Source organism: Bubalus kerabau, chromosome 8 (genome assembly GCF_029407905.1).
Source record: "Bubalus kerabau isolate K-KA32 ecotype Philippines breed swamp buffalo chromosome 8, PCC_UOA_SB_1v2, whole genome shotgun sequence".
In the NCBI taxonomy this organism is placed as follows: Eukaryota; Metazoa; Chordata; class Mammalia; order Artiodactyla; family Bovidae; genus Bubalus; species Bubalus kerabau.
The window spans coordinates 49,763,933-49,783,847 of record NC_073631.1 but is presented as its reverse complement, the minus strand read 5'-3'; the positions used below and the strand labels follow the sequence as shown (position 1 = coordinate 49,783,847).

Sequence of the window (19,915 nt, the reverse complement as noted above, 5' to 3'; positions counted from 1 at the left end):
AGCAGAAGAGCGATGGTCTCCCCAGACCTTCCTTGATTTAGCTCACCAGTTATTGCCCACATCTAAACCAGCAGCATGGCATGAGTACCAGGGCAAACAGATAGACAAGAACGACACATGAGGCTACAGTGACCCTATCCCCACCCAACACTGGCTCCAATTTGCTCACATTGACTACAAATGCTCATTCTGGGCCAACTGTACCCATGGCTTGCCAAGACCTCAGTGGCTATCACTGAGTGCTGTGAGGGCCTTGGGGGTCAAGTACGCCAAGCCATTCAATCAAACTACAAAATCAGTCCGGCCGTAGTCTCAGGTGGTTGGCCTCTTAGTCCTAAAATCTCTCAGGTTTAAAATTCTGTGATCTAACCTTGTAAATTTTAAATCTGTATTTAGATTTTTACTTTTTTTTTTCAATAAAGAATAGGAAAGAATGTGTACATTAAAAGAACACTTTTTTTGCCAATAGACTTTATTTTTAGGACAGATTTAGACTTTTAAAAATATTGCAAAGATAATTTAGAGTTCTCACGTACCCTACAGCCAGTTTCCTCTATTATTGACATTTTACATTAGTATGATAGACTTTGCAATTATTGAACTAATATTGATCCACTAAACTCCATAGTTCATCCAGATTTCCGTCGTCTTCTCTAATGTCTTTCTGTTCTAGGACACCACATTGCGTTCTCTCTCCTTAGGCTCCTCTTGGCTGTGAGCTTTCCTTGCTCGGTAACTTTGAGAGTTGTTTCTGTTGTTTTTGTTTGGAGGATCTTTCAGTGCAACATGTGGGATCCAGCTTCCTGACCAGAAATCAAGCCCGGGCCCTGCACTGGGAGTGTGGTGTCTTAGCCGCTGGACCACCGGGGAAGTCCCAGCCTTGGGAGTTTTGAGGAGTACCAATCAGGGAGTTTTAGGAAGGCTCTCTGTAGAAATGTGTCTGGTATTTTTTCTCATGATTAGACTTGGGCTGTGGGTCTTGGGGCTCAAGATCACAGAGGTACCCTTTCCTCGCATCATTAGCATCACACTGTCATCATGGTTTAGCACTGTTGACATTGCCCTGGGTCACCCGGCTGAGGTATGTTTGTCAGGTCTCTCCACTGTCCCCTTTTATATACACTACTCTTTGGAAGGAAATCCACACGTAAGGAATACAAAGTACGCTCTCCTTCCTTAGAATTAGCCATTTCTCCAGGGAGTCCTGGTTCTTTTGATTGAAGAATAATATCAGAAACCAATATCCATTGCTACTGAAGTATTGTTTCTCGGCCCTCTCAGCTGACAGAGCAAGAAAAAAAAAAAAGTATATATATATATATACACACACATACACACACACACACTAACCTGTGTATAAATACATGTCTGTAGATATTTCTATTTTTGTGTGATAAGTGACCCTATGGAATGTAGCCCACCGGGCTCCTCTGTCCATGGAATTCTCCAGGCAAGAATACTGGAGTGGGTTGCCATGCCACCAGGGATGGAACCTACGTTTCCAGCACCTCCTGCATTGGCAGGGAGGTTCTTTACCGCTAGCAGCACCTGGGAAGCCCATTTCTGTATGTAACCATCTGTATTTATGTTGAGGAAGAAACAGGAGTTCATACTGATGTCTCCAACTCTAATCTATTACCATATGGATTCTTCTAGCCTCCTCCCCTTACTTATCTGTACAAAGGTCTCCATGGGAAACAGCTTTATCAGTAAGAGTGCCGTGCTGATGTTCCTTTAGTCTTACAGATTCCATTCATTTCCAAAGCTACTTAGGTCAGCCCTTCTCCCCAGTCCTCTTCAGTGGGGTGGTTTTACATATTTATAATACAGTTAGTCTCTCGTCACCATCTGCCTTCCTTCCTGAGATCTGAAGGGCACACTTTTTAATTTACATTTTATCTCAGATAATAAGTCAATTTATTTTAGATAATAAATTTATAGAGAAAAATCACCATGAGAAACAAAATAGTCCAATCATACTTTCTCATTTTCCCAGGGTTTTTTTTTTTTTTAAGTAATTTTCATTTTATGTAAGACCCAGGGATCGAACCCAGGTCTCCCACATTGTAGACAGATACTTTACCAGTCTAAGCCACCAGGGAAGTCCCATATGTAAGTAATACATTAATACAAGTTAAAGTCCCCTTTACTACTGTTCCAAACCCAGTTCCTCTCCTAGTGGTAAATGCTATTCTTCATCTGAGATGTGATGTGTCTGTGCATGCTTTTCTCTTGCACTTGTAGCTGCATATATATATACTGATAGAAAATGACTAATATTGCTATGTATGTTTGAACATAAATGGTATCATACATGACTTCTGCAACTTGATATTCACCAGACGATTCATCTTGGTTGTCTTTCCAGTCTGTGTATGGCTTTGTGCCTCGTGAATTTCATTGCATAGAATGGACATGTTGATTACAATCCTGGGGTTTTCCTCCTGCTATTACCAGCTATGCTGCAAGAACAGTCCTCTACATATGCAGTGTTTCCCCAGGAATTGCTGGGGCATAGAGATGCACATTTTAATTGTAACAGCTCCTGTCAAATTACCCATCAGCATATTCAAGCTAGAAAAAAAATCTTGTTCTATATTATGTGACTGAGAGGAGAGAGAAGAGGATCCAATTGCTAGTTTTTAATTTGTTTTAATGTTTCTCCCGGGAGAATAGTAACTATGGGGTAAGTCCTATTGTGTGTTATTTAAAAGAACCTCATGCTGTGATGATTTCAATCATTTCCAAAATGTTAATAGTTAATTTATTAGAAGAGGGGGCAGTGTGGTAGAGTGGTCTATCCACTCTCAGACACTGATTCTGAATAGACGCTGCCATAGTTGTGTGAATCTGCAGGAGCTCCTCATTTGCTTGACAGGGGCCTGGAATGCCACAGTCACAGAAGGACCACGATGGCAGATACTAGGTGAGATTCTTCCTGGCCTCTCACAGGCTCCTGATGAGTAGGAAGTTCATGAGTTTTTTTGTTCAGCCATCATGGGCTAAGAGCTGGGCACGGGGATGCCTTTTTGCCTTCCAGTTATTCAGGCAGATTGGAAACGCCCGGAATGCCTCTGCAGAGGTAACCACTGCATCTCTGAACCTTCCTTTCCTGTTTGATTGAGTGTATGTCGGACACCAGGCAAGAAGCCTGGCACGGAGGGGACAGAGGTGAGGGTGGCATGCTGCTGCCACGGGCTTGCTCACAGCAGCTCCGCCAGCTGTTACACTGACCCGCAGCTCCATCTTGGTTTGCTTTCACTAAATGGCAAGTGAGACACTTTCTGTGCTACCTGCAGGAGTGGGGGTGTGTTAAGCATCCTAAAATAATGTGAACAGTGGATTCAATCCTTCTGCACGTGCCAGATGTGCATCCCTCCCAGCGGCACTCTCACAGCCTTCTTTGTGCTCCTGGAATTATTTCCCGGATGATTGGGAGTTAGGATGGATGTGTGCAAGCTAATAACGTGCTGTGCTGCCAGTTCATCAGAAATGGAAAAATTAAATTAAAAAGTTGCTCACCATGTTCCCATTCTGATTAATCAGAACCAGGTATGTGCATGACATTCAAAGAGCAGACTGCTCCAAAGGGGATGCACTCACACAACTTATCAACCGTGGGAAGGCAGAGATAGTGCCATCTGAGGATGAGGTGAGGAAGGATTCAATCAGATTTTTTTTTTTAAGGTTTATGGAGCATCTTTCATTGCACACTAATTATTAGGCGCTTATTCTCCCAATAGTCCTGTAATTTGCCATAACTGACTCCAGGATGGGGAAGGCAGAGATGGACAGGATCTGGTTGTTCCCACTTAGAGTTCTTTTCTAGCTTTTCTCAGAGCAAAGGGGATTTCTCTTGTTTGATCAATGGTCAAACAGTAAACTCTCTTTCTTTTCTCCTCAACACTGTGTTCTGAATCTGGTTTGTCCTGTGTAGTGGACTGAACTGTGCACCCTAAAAAATAAGCACAAACCCCTACCCAGCCCCTGCCTATGAATGTGACCTGATTTGGAAATAGCATTGCAAAAATAATTGAGTTAAGATGAGGTTGTATTGGATTAAGGTGGGCAGTAAACTCAAGAGAAAGGAGAGAAAGGTTTGGAAAGAGGCACACAGGGAAGAAGGCCATGTGAACCCAGAGGCAAGAGATGGAAGTGGGGCAGGTGACACGACAAACGGAGAGACAGGGAACAGAGTCTCCCTCAAATTTTCCATAGGGAGCCAACCCTGCCAGCATTTGCTTTTGGAACTCTGGCCAGTTGAGCTAGGAAAGAATAAATTCCTGTTGCTTTAAGACAGAGTTTACCACACAAAGTTTGTGGTACTTTGTTCCAGCAGTAGAAAACTAATACACCCTGTCTTTTGGTTCTCTTGAAAAAGGAGGTTTTAAACCCAGATATTCTGTTCCCATCAAAGAAAGACCCAGAACCTCATTGAGCAATGACTTTCACTTCCAAAATCTAGCCTATTTGGCAAGTACGCTTCTCCTGTTGCCCCTGGCTTTGCAACAAAGTCAAGTGCCAATGGGACAAAATTTTTTTTTTAATCTTTTTAATTCTGTTTTTTTTTTCTTTTTTAACTTAAAAAAAAAAAAACACCCAAAACAATTGACCCATTTATCCTACCCCTTGCCTCTGTTTTCTGTATTTATGAGTTTGAGGTATATGTGTGTATACATATTTATATTTAGTCCCTTACATAGAGAAATCATATGGTATTTCTCTTTGATTTATTTCACTGAGCATAATGCCCTCAAGGTCCATCCATGTTGTTGCAAATAGCAAGATTTCATTCTTTTTAAAATTAAAAAAAAAAAGACTCTCTAGTTGCAGCCTGTGGACTTGGTTGCCCCATGGCATGTGGGATCCTAGTTCCCCGACCAAGGGTCAAACCTATGTTCCCTGCATTGCAAGACAGATTTTTGACCTCTGGACTACCAGGGAAATCCCTCATTGTTTTTTATGCTGAACAGTATTATGTTGTGTGTGTGTGTATGTGTGTGTGTGTGTGTGTATAAATATACACACTGCAGTTTCTTTATCCATTTATCCATTGATGGATACTGAGAGTTGTTTCCATATCTTAGCTATTGTAAATAATGCTGCAGGGAAGTGTGCTTGTATCTTTTCAAGTTAGTGTTTTTGTTTTATTCAGATAAATACCCAGAATTAGAATTACTGGATCATGTGGTAGTTCTATTTTTAATTTTTTGAGGCACCTCCATACTGTTTTCCTTAGTGGCTGCATCTCCATATCCTCACCAACACTTGTTATTTGTTATCTTTTTGATAAGTCATTCTAACAGATCTGATATCTCATTATGGTTTTACTTTGCATTTCACTGGTGATAAATGAGGTAGAGCATCCTTTCATGTACCTGTTGCCCATATGTATGTCTTCTTTTGAAAATGTCTGTTCAGATCCTCTGTCCATTTTGTAACCAGATTATGTGTTTTTCTGCTATTGGGTTGTATGCGTTCTATATATATTTTGGACATTAACCCATTATCATATACATATGATTTGAAAATATTTTCCCCATTCAGGAAGTTGCCTTTTTATTCTCTTGATTATTTCCTTTGCTTGTGGAAAGCTTTTTAGATTGATGTGTTCCCATTTGTTTATTTTTGCCATTGTTGCTTTTGCTTTTGGTGTCAGATTGAAAAAAATCATCTCCAAAAGCTATGTCAAGGAGCTCACTGTCTATATTTTCTTCTGCAGGTTCTGTGGTGTCAGGAATAACATTCAAATCTTTAATCCATCTGAGTTGGTTTTTGTAGATGGTGTAAGATGTGGTCCCATTTCATTCTTTTGCATATTGCTGTCTAGTTATCCCAATACCATTTTTTAAAAATAATTTTACTTACTTTTGGCTGTGCTGGGTCTTCATTGCTGTGCGGGTTTTTTTCTAGTTACCGCAAGTGGTGGCTACTCTCTAGTTGTGGTTCCAGGCCTTCTCATTGCTGTGGCTTCTCTTGTTGCAGAGGACTAGCTCCAGAGTGTGTGGACTTCAGTAGTTGTGGCTGCTGGGATCTAGAGCACAGGTTCAATAGTTGTGATGCACAGGCTTAGTTGCCCCACAGCATATGGGAATCTTCTTGGACCAGGGATTAAACCTATGTCTAATGCATTGGTAGGTGGATTCTTTACCACTGAGCCACCAGGAAAGCACCCCAACACCATTTATTAAAGAGACTATTTCCTATTGTATATCCTTGGCCCCTTTGTTATAAATTAATTGACTATGTATGCATGGATTTATTTCTAGGCTCTCTATTATGTTCCATTGAGCTATGTAATTTTTATACTAATACCACACTGCTTTAATTACTATAGCTTTGTATTATAGTTTAAAATTAATGAGCATGGTGCCTCCCCTCTTTGTTCTTCCTTCTCAAGGTTAGTTTGGCTATTCAGCTTCTTTTATGGTTTTATACAAATTTTAGAACTGTTTGTTCTGTTTCTGTAATGCCATTGTATTTTGATATGGATTGCATTGAATCTGTAGATTGCTTTTCATTTTCAGTCACTCAGTTGTGTCTGACTCTTTGCAACCCCATGGACTTAGCCTGCCAGGCTCCTCTGTCAACGGAATTTTCCAGGCAAGATAGATTGTTTTGGGTGGTATGGACATTTTTATTTTTTATTTATTTATTTGGCTGTGCTGGGTCTTAAGTTGCAGCACACAAGATCTTCTGTCTTTGTTGCAGCTTTCAGGATCTTGGTTGTGGCATGTGATCTCTTAGTTGCAGCATGTGGGATCTAGTTCCCTGTCCAGGGATCAAACCCTGGCACCCTACATTGGGAGCATGAAGTCCTAGCCATTGGACCACCAAAGAAGTCCTGGTATGGACATTTTCTTTATAATTTTATTTATGTTATTTATTTTTGGCTGTGCCGAGTCTTTGTTGCTTCATGGGCTTTTCTCTAGTTGCGGCAAGCTGAGGCTACTCTCAAGTTGTAGTGGCTTCTCTTGTGGAGCATGAACTCTGGGGCACATAGGCTTCAGTACTTGCAGCACATGGGCTCAGTATGGACATTTTAACAATATGAATTCTTCCAGTCCATGAACATGGAATATCTATTCATTTGCATTTTCTTCAATTTCTTTCACTTAAGTCTTGTTATTTTCAATATTTAAGTCTTTCTCTTTCTTGGTTAATTTATCCCTAGATTTTTTTATTCATTTAGATGCAATTTGTCAATGGAATTGTTTTTATTAATTTCTCTTTCTGATAGAGTATTATTAGTGTATAGAAACACAACAGGTTTTTGTGCATTGATCCTGCAACTTGACTAAATTTATTAGTTCCAAGAGTTTTTGTGTCCACATGGCCACTGAAGTACTCTGTTGGCAGCCGATAGAATAGCTCAGTGGTGGAATGGACACGTGAAGCCTATTAGTTCTGACCTCATGGCCCAGCTAAACAGTTCAGCATAATGGAGCTGCAGCTTGAAGGTGGAGCTAGAATCTACAAAACAGGCCAAACAGAAAGAGTCTTGACCTCCTCACTCTGCAGTGTTCACAGGGAGGAGGCTACAGTGCTGGGGGCCATCCCAGTTTGTGCCAACCTGAAACACATGGGCTTCGCCACAAAGCAAAACATGTAGGCTTGCACTTACAAGGTCCAGGACTTGGGTGGGCAGCACAGTCCTAGGTTCTCTGTGGCCTCTTTCCCTCTGACTGGTGTTTTCCTTCAAAAGATCCATTGAATCTTCCATTAAAAAAAAAATCATAAAATTGTGGGATTTTGGAGCTGCAAAAGAACTGAGGTTTGATTTAGTTCAGTTTCTCACCCCATTTTATTTATAATAATGCTATCTGCCACTTGTTGAATAATAATACCAAATATTTATTGAATATGTACTGTGTGCCAGGAAATTTTCTAAGTGCACTGTGTATGTTAACATATTTGGCAATCACAGCAGAGCTTTGCAGAAGGACTCTCATTATTCCCAGTGTGTTGATGAGGAAACTGAGGCACAGGGAGTAAAGGAACTTGCAGTAAGACAACTGGCAAGTGGCAGGATCAGGATTCACACCTAGGTTTGGTGTAACCCCGAGCCCTCTTAGCCCCCTGTTTCACAGAAACCCCAACACAAAATTATATACCCCACTTCATGCAGCCAAAGAACAAGAGTATCAAGACTTGGGGCCACAATGCTGGAAACAGGAAGTAGTTCTGTATCTTCTTATATAGACTCAACCCCAAACATGCGTGCATGTGCAGGCATATGCATGCACTGTCTTGCTCTCTCAGTCTTCCACCTCTGCCTTCCTAGTGTTTGAGGATAGTCCAGTGTCTGTGGCTGGATTAAAATGCATTTTGAAGTCACTACGAAGTGACTTCATTTGTATGATGAATGTTACCCAGGGCATGTGTGGGTATCTCCTCTCTCGCCGGGGCCAACCGACTGCCCAGCAGCCAGAGAAAGAATGGGGCAGGAAGGCTACTACTTTCTGAAGCCACATCCTGGCCCTGTCATTCAGCACCCAGAGGCTTAGGTTGTTGTGATCATTGCTGTCCATGCTATTGGGTGGGTAAAGGGTCTCCTTGCTGAGGATTTCTGCAGGGTCAGAACCTGGGCAGAGAAGCCATGTGTATGAAGGAAAAGTTTCCATAGCCCAAGGTCCCAAGGGAATGAAAAGACCACAGGGAGGAAGTGAAACAAGTGGCTTTGCCCAAGCGGAGGGAAGCAGGACTGCCCATGGCGGCCTCACCAGAGTTGGCTTTGGCTCTGTCAGACAGGTAGACAGCGCCCTGGGACTCCCCAGTGGATGCCCGAAAGACACTGGCTCCTCTGAGGCAAAGAGAAGGTGCCTGGATGCTAACTCAGAAAAAGGCTGTGTTGGCTCTACCCATTCAAGTCTGCACTCTTGTATATATTAATGAATTAACCACTTGCACTGTGGATAACTACCCAGAGAAGGAACTGTGGTCCAAGGGCTGTACCAAGATCAAGATATCAGGCTTCCTGAGTGATTTCAGGCTATTTAAAGAAGTGGATTCCAGGTTTCAGATTCCAGCCCATACCTCCAGGTTTCTTATGGCTTAAGAATTCAATTCTTAATTCAACTACATTTCAGCTTTGGTAGTTATAGGGCCAGAGGACATTTAAGAGGTTATCCAGTCACCCTGGCTTTTGGGAGACTCCAGAATTTGGGACACAGTTGAAGAGGGGCTCCTTTCCTAGTCTCCCCAGCAGCCCAGTCTTTGAGCATATTCTTGGCCAGACCTTTTATGATGGCTCTCTCTGTTCACTACTGCTTGCTGAAAAGCAGAAATCTACTTCAAAAGGACTGTGCACTCCTTATGTAATTGGCTTTTCTGTCACTTGTGGGGTTTTAGTTTGTCCTTTGTCTGTGAAGCTGCCAAATCCTAACTCTTCCTGTCTCCACCAAAAGTTCCAGGTATACCCCCGATTTAAATACATATCAGATTTGCCCAAAATGTAGTCTAACCATTCCTAGACTTAGTCCCCCTTTCTTAGAAGGTCTGGACCCCTGACCAGTATCCACTGTACCTGCTCCTGGCTCCAGGATGAGCAGAAGCCCAGGGCCACCTCTCTGGTGTGTCTGTTTTGGCCATAAGCATCTTGGCTGTAGACATCTTTGCCACAGGCATTTTCATTGCAAACATTTTCACTGCATAACTCATTGGCTGTGATAGCAATATTAAATAACAGAAACTAAAAGAGAAACATTAAAAAAACAGTGAAACAAAAAATGAGAATTAACAAACAAAAACAAATTAAAGTCTTTATTGTGAAATGCAAAATATTTGAATACTTTTTTTTTCTTTATTTATCTTTGGCTGCACTGGGTCTTCATTGCCACGCAGGCTTTTCTCTAGTTGCGGCAAGTGGGGAGCTACTCTCTAGTGTGGTGCATGGATTTCTCATTGTGGTGGCTTCTCTTGTTGTGGAGCACAGGCTCTAGGCACTCAGGCTTCAATAGGTGAAGAGGTAGGCTCAGAAGTTGCACCTTGCGAGCTCCAGAGCATGGGCTCACCATGTGTGGTGCATGAGCTTAGTTGGTCTAAGGCATGTGGAGACCTCACGGATCAGGGATGGAATCCGTGTTCTCTGCATTGGCAGGCAGATTCTTATCCACCGTACCACCAGGGAAATCCCTGAATACATTTTAAATATGAGTAGATTCATGGCAATATTGCACAAGTAACTGATTTTATTTTGTGGGTTGTACATAAGCACTTGTCTTCCAAGTCTTTCATTCACTTTATTTTAATATTTATTTATTTAGTTGCGCCAGGCCATAGTTGCAGCTCTCTGGATCTTTATTTGCGGCATACAAATTCTTAGTTGCAGCATGTGGAATTTAGTTCCCTGACCAGGGATCAAACCCGGGCCCCCTGCAGTGGAAGTGCAGAGTCTTAGCCACTGGACCACCAGGGAAGGCCCTTAATAGTATTTTGTACTTTGTTGTTGTTGTTGATTATTCTCCTCACTCAGCATCACATTTCTTCTTTTTCACTATAATTTCTTCCTTCATTGAGCGAGGTGTCAGTTTCCAAATACTAGGATGCACATTGGTGCCTGAGGTCTGTGTTGCCTTGTGAAAACCTCCCACCATTGTGTATTCTTGGTGTATTGTCATTCGTCCCTTGACAGATGTTCCAGAGTTATATGGGAAATGTGGCTTCGACTCTGTGCCTTCAAATCACTGGAGGATTTGCAAACTGATATGTTATCATTTTCTAGTAGTCTGCAGTCAGGTTTGCCCTCTGTTATTTCACACTTTCCCATAAGTTTTATCACCATATTTTCTATTGAGTCAATATACATAGTGCTTCTCATTCACCATTTTAAGACCACATGTCTACTGTTCACTGTATGGACCATTATGAGAGCTAAGATTTATGCAATATAAGAATAGGAATCCTGCATCAGTGGAGAAGTGAAACCAAACTGTCAGACTAAACTGTCAGCCAATTATTTTATCTTCTAAGGCAAGATTGCCTTACGGCCAATTAGTTCTGCAGTGAAAATGCAGCAATGATGCTTACAGAGAATATTCCTAGCTCCCTTCTCTAGGGTTCAGTTATTGCCATGGGGTGCTTTTGAATCCTAACCTAGGGAACCAAGAGACGAGGTGGTGCCTGAGTTTAGAAAACTAGAACAACCCAAAGCCCCGGCTAGCAATTTTGTATGTGGAAGCTCTTTAACCTATAAGGCCTTCACAGTTGCCTGGATTAATGACTGTAAAAACTACCCATGTCCTTGGAGGGAGCCTCACAAGTCTTCAGAGGTGGGGGAGGGTCTACCCCATGGGTGCTCACAGACTGAATGTGGGAGAAGGGTGTTCCCCAGAGCAAAATCAAGGTCTGTTAGTGGAAGAAGAAATGGGATGGGGTGGGGGAATGAATTCCGAAAAGGCCAAAATGCCAAACATTCTCCCTAGCTCGCTTCAGTCATGTCCGACTCTGTGTGACCCCATAGACGGCAGCCCACCAGGCTCCCCTGTCCCTGGGATTCTCCAGGCAAGAACACTGGAGTGGGTTGCCATTTCCTTCTCCAATGCATTAAAGTGAAAAGTGAAAGTGAAGTCGCTCAGTTGTCTCCGACTCTTAGCGACCCCATGGACTGCAGCCTACCAGGCTCCTCCGTCTATGGAATTTTCCAGGCAAGAGTACTGGAGTGGGGTGCCACTGAGCTAGCCACTCCTTTTTGTCTTTCCTTAGCTTCTCTTTCACTAATCTGTCCTTCAACTACTGATTACCAAAGAAAAGAAGAATCTCTCTGTCATAGTGGGGAGTGCTCATGGCCTGGCGACTGTTATAGCTTGCTGTGTTAAAGTCTCGCTCATTCTGAAAGCTAGAGGTAATAGGGAAACGCTGTAGGCAACCTCATACCTGGCCTCCATTCATCATCTGTCTGTGATGTCTTTCATACCTGGAGCTGGTGCTTCTTCGCTCAATCTGGAGACTCTCCCGCAAGATAAACCCTTTCTCCCCATTCGCATTCCTGTGCTACAGCCTTCCTTCTGCTCTGGACTTCCTGTTCTATTTTTGAACAGTCAGAGCCTGGACACATGCCCTGGCAGACTCAGAGCCCATGTGAATGGTAAGCATCCAACCTGAATACCTGCCCTGCACTGAGTGCCCTGGGTTTGCCCCAAGTGCAAGGTGGTTGCTCGCCTCCCATCAGTTGTCACCCTCCACCCTCCCAACCTGGCTGGCCACATTTTCTCCTCCTGCTGTCAGCTGTTGAGATGCAAACTGTGTGTGAAGAGGTGTTTCCTTGCCTGGGAGATTCCAGAGTTTACAGGTCTATGCTCTGCCTCTCTGGGGTGCCCTCAGCAACCACACCAAAAGGTGACTGAGGCCCTGCCTCTTTGGAACAGTGAGTCGAGCACACAGTGTTGTAACTTCCTTAAATCTTCTTCAGTCCTGTCCGCCCAGAGGGTGGAGGTGGATTCCAATTTCTATGGGTTTTTCTGATCACTTAGCACATGCCAGGTGGCACACAGGAACCCAGAATTCGGGCCACAGACTTTCTGTCTCTAATCCAAACAAGAACGTCTGCAAAATGTACTGCACTTCCCATGGATGCTCGAGCTGGACCCATGTGGGTAGGTGCCCACATGAATGTTCTTCCCTGTGAGTGGTGTCCTGCTACAGATTTCCTGGGAGAGCATGGGGGCTACCTAGCTTAGGGACAGGACTCATTCTAAGAGGTCATCTTGTCATTGTATCTATGTTTGGTGCTTTGTTGTTGCTGCTGTTGTTTTAAAAGGGGTGCTATGCTTAGTTGCTCAGTCGTGTCCAACTCTTTGCGACCCCATGGAGTGTAGCCCGCCAGGCTCCTCTGTCCGTGGGGATTCTCCAGGCAAGAATACTGGAGTAGATTGCCATGCCCTCCTCTAGGGGATCTTCCCAACCCAGGGATTGAACCCAGGTCTCCTACATTGTAGGCCGATTCTTTACCATCTGAGCCACCAGGAAAGCCCAAGAATACTGGAGTGGGTAGCCTATCCCTTCTTCAGGGGAACTTCCTGACCCAGGAATCAAACCAGGGTCTCCTGCATCTCAGGCAGATTCTTTACCAGCTGAGTTACCTGGGAAGGGGAGAAGTTTCAAAATGAGAGTTGTGGGATCAGCTTGGGTAATAAACAATTTTTTATCAGATTTAAACTTTACCTCCCCCCATATCCTTTCCTTCACCGTGAAAAGATTTTTAATGCATGATGACATTAACCATTTCATGGTTTTAAATCTTACAAAGAAAAAATTATCATTTTCAACTCCTAATTTTCAGTTACTTATATTCTTTTCATGTTCTATTATAAAAAATCTTAGAGATTAATGACAAAAGACATATACTAAAGAATGGGTATGAATATGCAGTTCATAAAAACAAATTCAGGTGACCAAGCATGAAAAATGTTCACCCTCACTGATAAATATTAAACCAATGTTTTTCACTTATAAAAATGGCAAAAGTTGATAAATTAATAGTACCCAGTGTTAGTGATAAAGAAAGGAAACAGACTCTATGGAGCTGGTGGATATGTAAGTAGGGGCTCCCTTTCCGCCAGGCATTTGACTGCATGTATCAAGGGCCTGCAATTAAAATTTCTTCTAGGAATTTATATGAAAACATATATATATATGGAAATGTGTGTAAGCACTTACTTAAAGGACGTTCACTACAGAATTATCTATAATACCAAAAAATTGGAACCAGTAGGAACACCAAACAGTAAAGGCTGTTAGACTATGAAGCAGACCTCTAAAAATATTTTTTAATATTTCATGACAAAGAAATTTCATGATAGGAAAAAAAGAGCATTTAACAGGGAAGCCCAATAGATTTTATGGAAAAACCCAAATGATGTTTTTGGCCAACGCAATATACAGTGCTCAGTATAGTCATGTTTTTTAAAAATATGCATGTACATGTATCTTTAAACAAAAAATGTAATTATGGGTAATTTTTATTTTCTTCTGTATTCATACCTGAATTTTCTGATTTTGGAGTTTTAAGAGTTTGGATTTTTTCTAGACCAAAATCTAAATGGATCAGAAAAGAGTTGAGCTCCCATGCAGAGCAGAGTAACTACCTTCATAAAGATCCCCAAACCCTGAAAGGAATAAGGAAAAAATGAGGTCTGCTCAAGTTTTCATTTTGCCACCTGGACCCTTTCATTGAGAATATGAAGGCTAACTACTTACATGTCACAGTGGGATTTTAATTTATGTAATGGAGCAAGTATTATTATTATTTCTTTATCTTTAAAATAAAAAGCCTTTAAATTCTGCTTGTATTCCCTTCTCCTAATTGAAAAGTGTACTTGGTGATGGTTTAGGGATGGCATCATTGTTCCCTGAGGCTCCCTTCTTCCTCTCCCACATCCTTTCTTTTTTTCCTCCTTCCTCCTTTTTGGGGAAAGGAGAGATCCCTTTTCCTTACCTGTGCCTTAAGCCTGCTGGTGTCTGGTTGGGATGCCCCAGCCCTAGCAGAGATATGAGGGGTACAGGGCTGGAGATGGCTGGTTTGGCCCAGAAAGGACTGGGGTCACTGTTGCAGTATTTGGTCTGTGCTTGGAGCTGGGTTTTTTTGCCACCATTAATTCTACTCCACCTCTGGGATATGGATTTGTGTATGTTTTTTGATAGACATGCCAGTGGCGACAGTTCCTTCTGGCATGCCAGGTTAGTCAACTAATAGAGATGAAAACAGGGCCAGTGCTTAAATGTGAATTTCTGCCATTCTCAAGGGAGCGCTTCCTTCCCCACCACCCTTGAGATTAGAACCCTCAACAGTATTGGGAACCTGGGCTCCACGTGAGTGTTAATGTAATGCCTTTAGGCATTGTTTAGATAGCTCACCTCTCTAGTTATCCAAAACCATAGCACCCAGGATTAAGATCAAGATTAAGGATTCAGTTATCCTTAATCTTTCTGAAAACTAGTCTCAGTTTAGTCACCAAAGGGACTCAGGATTCATATTTTTGTAAAGTGAAAGTTGCTCAGTGGTGTCTGACTCTTTGCGGCCACATGGACTATACAGTCCGTGGAATTCTCTAAGCCAGGATTCTGGAGTGGATAGCCTTTCCCTTCTCCAGGGGATCTTCCCAACCCAGGGATTGAACCCAGGTCTCCTACATTGCAGGCGGATTCTTTCCCAGCTGAGCCACAAAGGAAGCCCAAGAATACTGGAGTGGGTAGCCTATCCCTTCTCCAGGGGATCTTCCTGACCCAGGAATCGAACTGTGGTCTCCAGCATTGCAGGCAGATTCTTGTACCAACTGAGCTATCAGGGAAGCCCTAAAAGTGAAAGTGAAGGTCGCTCAGTCGTGTCTGACTCTTTGTGACCCCATGGACTATACAGTCCATGGAATTCTCCAGGCCAGAATACTGGAGTGGGTAGCCTTTCCCTTCTGCAGGGGATCTTCCCAACCGAGGGATCGAACCCAGGTCTCCTGCATTGCAGGTGGATTCTTTATCATCTTAGCCACAAAAGGAAGCCCAAGAATACTGGAGTGGGTAGCCTATCCCTTCTCCAGTGCATCTTCCTGACCCAGGAATAAAACCAGGGTCTCCTGCATTGCAGGCAGCTTCTTTACCAGCTGAGCTACCAGGGGAGCCATACTACTGTAAAGCATGATGCAAAAGGACATACATTTTAGAAGATTGGGAAGCTCTGAGGAACCACTGGGGCTGCCCATCGCAGAGCATTTCCTGGGTTTAGATATGGGGCGGTGTACTTTATCTAGTTATCTCACCCAGGTGACCACATGAACTCTAGAAGGTAGATATTACATTCCATTCTCCACGTGAGGAATAAAGGAGGCTTAGAGAAATTGTTATTTGTCCAAAGTGTCCAAACTGACACCTGCTGCTGGAGCCAGGTTTTGAACCCATGCCTATTCCTTCTGGCATGCCAGGCTGGCTCATGGAGCATTGGGCTAAGCCGAGAAATCTATAGTTAGAGTTTCACTTGTGGTATTACTATCAGCCTGGGCTGGGAAATAAGTGTCCATCAGGTTTGCTTCTGACACAGGCTTCTCAGACTTCGGCATGCAGCAGATTGGCCCGGAGAGCTCGTAAAGTGCAGATCTGGGGTCTGTGAGATGGTTTGCTGTCAGTGGTGCTGATGCTCAGGGCACACCCCCGAGGCCTCCACCTGGAATAATGCCGCCCTCAGTATGGAGGCAGGCAAAGGCTCCTGGGTGCAGAATTTGGATTTAAGTTCTGATCCTGCCAATTAGAAGGTGACTTGGGCAAGCTGCTTACTCCCTCTGGACTTGCTTACTCATCTTGAAAATAAGGATTTAAATGGCAGCTACTTCTTAGAGTTGTGAGGATTAGATGAGATAAGCCATGTGAAGTACTTACAATCAATAGTTCTTAATCAGGATTTGCTTTTATTAGTAGCACATGGAGCCACAAAGTCCTGGGATGAAGAGAAGTGCTGCGGCCTTTGAGTCAAAAGGTGTGAGAGCCTATCTAGGTCTCTTCTGTAAGCCCCAAGTCTCCCTGGGGGAGGGGAGGTCTGCAGAGCCCTCATTTGCCTCTGGGTGGAAGCATTAATGTGTACCTGGATAGTTTCTTGCTATGGGGACCAGTAAGTCACTCAGATCCCAGGGCTTACCCTAGAAGGCCTCTGGGACCTCCTGACAAGTGTCCTGAGGATGCACATGTGACCTCCAGGGCGATATCAGACAGCATAGATAGCATGCAGTTAGCATGTGCTGTTGGCCCTCTGGAGTCCTACCCTTCCACCCTTGAGCCTGGAGTCGCCCTTATGGCCACTGTGCCTGCTGCAGTTTAAGGGCCTCGGTTTCTGCTTCCTTTTCATTGCAGCTGTTTATTAAATTTCTATCTGGGATGCTCCATGATCTCATATCATTTGGAAAGGAAGACAGAAGCACTGGCTCTTGTCCTCAGGGTCTCCTCTGTAGTGGCTTCAGCCACTTCGCCCATTTCATTCCTATAGCACCTTGGGCTCTGGAGCAGTCAGGCATGTGTACAGTGCAGTCATCCTCCTCAGAGTCCGGCTGCAGCACCCTGTTCTGTGACAGGAACACAGTCATTTAGAGCCTTCCTGCACCAAGTGTGGTTCCTGGGTCATCAGCATCACCAGGCCCCATCCCTGGCTGTTTGAAGATGTACATTTTATTATGATTCAGATATGGTAAGGCCAACAGATCAGGAGATAATTGCCACTGAAAAGGCACTTTATTATTCACAGTCCCCAAGAGCCATGGCATGCTGTGTCACACAGGGCCACCTGGGGAAGCACCTGGGTCAGTCAGGAGGCAGAGGTTGTGGGGAAAACATGAGCAAAGGCCTTTATTTTAGTGTCCATGGAAAGGAACAGGTGAAGCAGAGTAAGGAAGATTTGGATTGGCTAGATCGAATAATTGAAGCAGGCTCTGGGGTGCAGGGGCAGCCTCCAGTTGTCTGGTATCTGACCCTGGGATGATTAGGGCAGGGGAATAGTGGCCTGGAGGGTAGGAGTTGGTTGTGAGAGGAGAGAGGAGGGAGCTTTGGATTTGTCAGTTTGCGTACTAAAAGTGCACTTGCAGGTGAGGCCTTTCCTATCTCTAGAAATTGACCAGCCAGCATCAGCAAGCCCTTAAGATGTCAGAGCATCAGAAATATAGAAAAATAAAAAAGGCATGACTAAGGCACTGACCTACGGAATCAGAATCTGTATTTTAACAAGACCTCCTATGGCTTGAGAAGCACTCACATAAAACACTCTGACATTTTGAACTCAGTTCCCTAAGAGCAGCAGATGTCCTAAACCATTCTTTGTACAAGTAGGGATGATGACTTTGGGTTTGTGAGACTAGGTACCTTAAAACAAGGCTGATGTCTTGAATGGACGGCTATGAGAAGAATCTCCGAAAACATTAGCAGTGCCTGCTAAGTGTGGGTTTATGCTTAATAATATTCTTTCGATTGTCAATAATGGTTTTTGTAGCAGCCACAGATGCTGTCCGAACAGATATGGTATTACCTTCCATAACAGGACTTATTTAAAAGGAGGGAACTTACTACCCAATCAGTGGATGGAGATAAAAACCAATATTTTTATCCCATTTTTACACTGGGAAAACCAGTCCTAAAATTTTCCAGTGAAAGCCTGGCTTTCCACACCCTCAGATGAGTAGTACCTCGGTTCCTTTTCATGGGGCATTAGTCTCTTTGGAGTGACCAGTTATCGCTTCAGGTGACCAGTTGTTGTCATCGTCATTGTTCATTTGCTCAGTCGTGTCCAACTCTGTGCAATCCCACGGACTGCAACATACCAGGCTTCCCTGTCCTTCACTGTATCCCAGGGTTTGTTCAGAATTATGTCCATTGAGTCAATGATGCCATCCAACCATCTCATCCTCTGTTGCTCCCTTCTCCTCCTGCCCTCAATCTTTCCTAGCATCAGGGTCTTTTCCAGTGAGTTGACTCTTCACATCAGATAGCCAAAGTTTTGGGGCTTCAGTTTCAGCATCAGTCCTTCCAATGAATATTCAGGGTTGATTTCCTTTAGGATGGACTGGTTTGATCTCCTTACAGTCCAAGGGACTCTCAAGAGTTTTCTCCAACACCACAATTCGAAAACATCAGTTCTTTGGCTCTCAGACTTCTTTATGGTCCAGCTCTCACATCTGTACATGACTACTGGAAAAAGCATAGCAGGTGACCAGTACAACTGACATTTGACACATCACACACAGAAACTCTTCTGGAAGGAGCCCTGATTGGCCTACTCCACTTGGAGAAGAGCCAGTGAGTGTATCAGGAAAGAATAGAGCCAGATGTGGATGCTGCTTAGAGTCGCAGTGCTTGGGCATAAAGGGACCTTTGAAATCGTTGAGTCAGATCCCTCATTTTAAAGATGAGGTCTCTGAGGCCAAGATGGTAGCAGGAGGCTCTGACTCCTCAGTGCAGGGACAGGGCAGGACCCAGGCTCCAGGGTCTAGGCCAGCATTCCTAGCACACACCATGGAGTTTTCCCCTCCTCCCTGCACCCCTTTTACAGCGTGCCCCTGGCTTCTAGATCAGAGCCCAGACAGACACTTCATGCCCAGTCTGGTGGTGCTGACAATGCAGCCGGTATTTTATTTCTCCAATTTATTTAATTATACCCAGCCTTGTTGCAAAAGGATTTAGGGCTGCTTGTAAAGTTGCAAACAACAGAGCGAGATAGAGTAAATTTAAAACAAGTGAGAAAGATAAGACAGGAATAAGTAGCTTCTCGACAGCGTTGCCTGTTGCCACCCTGCTAGGGCTGTTGACCGTACAGCGATTAAATGGTGCTGAGTCTTGTGTCCCTGGCTCCCCTGCCTGACACCCTGGCAGAGCTTTCTCCCTGGCTGGCTGTAGAACTTTTCCCCTTTTGTGATCGAGATGCCCTTGAAGGTCACTCTGAGGGACTGGGAAGTTCTCCACAGTGGGTCCCATTTGCAGAGTGTGACACAGTGGTGATGGTCACAGTGACAGGGCGGCTGTTGTTGCCAGTGCTCTGTTAAGACTAGGCAAGGGAGGAGAGCTAGTTGGTACGTGAGATCTTCCACCCTTTAGGGCTGTCCAGAATCAGTGGCCTTCTTGGTCCCTTTGTTTCACACACCCCTGCAAGCTGAGAGGAGGACAGTGAGTGCAGCTGGGGTTCAGAGCTGTTGCCCAGGCTTTCCCCACTCCCTGCTCGTCCTTTGTCCCTTTTGCACTCTTTTGACCTCTGTTCAAGCTCCCATCTGTCGGTTCTGTGAGGCCAACTCCCTCACCACCCTGACTTCTTCATTCAGGGCCCCCAGGCATCCTCCTCGCTCTCAGGACTTCCGCTTTCTCCTGCAGACAAACTGTGGTCTGAGTATCCCCTGTTCTCAGGTGCTCTGACTCCCTGGTCCTTGTCCCCACCATACTTGGTTTGGGTGGCCTCTTCAGT

General features: G+C 44.0%; 1 protein-coding gene and 1 non-coding gene across 7 annotated transcripts in view; one reads left to right on the top strand and one right to left on the bottom strand.

Moving 5' to 3' along the window:
- The window catches only part of ATXN7L1 (ataxin 7 like 1), a 252,662-nt gene that overhangs the window by 154,607 nt on the left and 78,140 nt on the right, over positions 1-19,915 (top strand). The window lies entirely within an intron of this gene.
- Positions 10,345-10,417, bottom strand: TRNAG-UCC (transfer RNA glycine (anticodon UCC)). Its single transcript has one exon. It is a non-coding gene; the product is annotated as a tRNA-Gly (tRNA).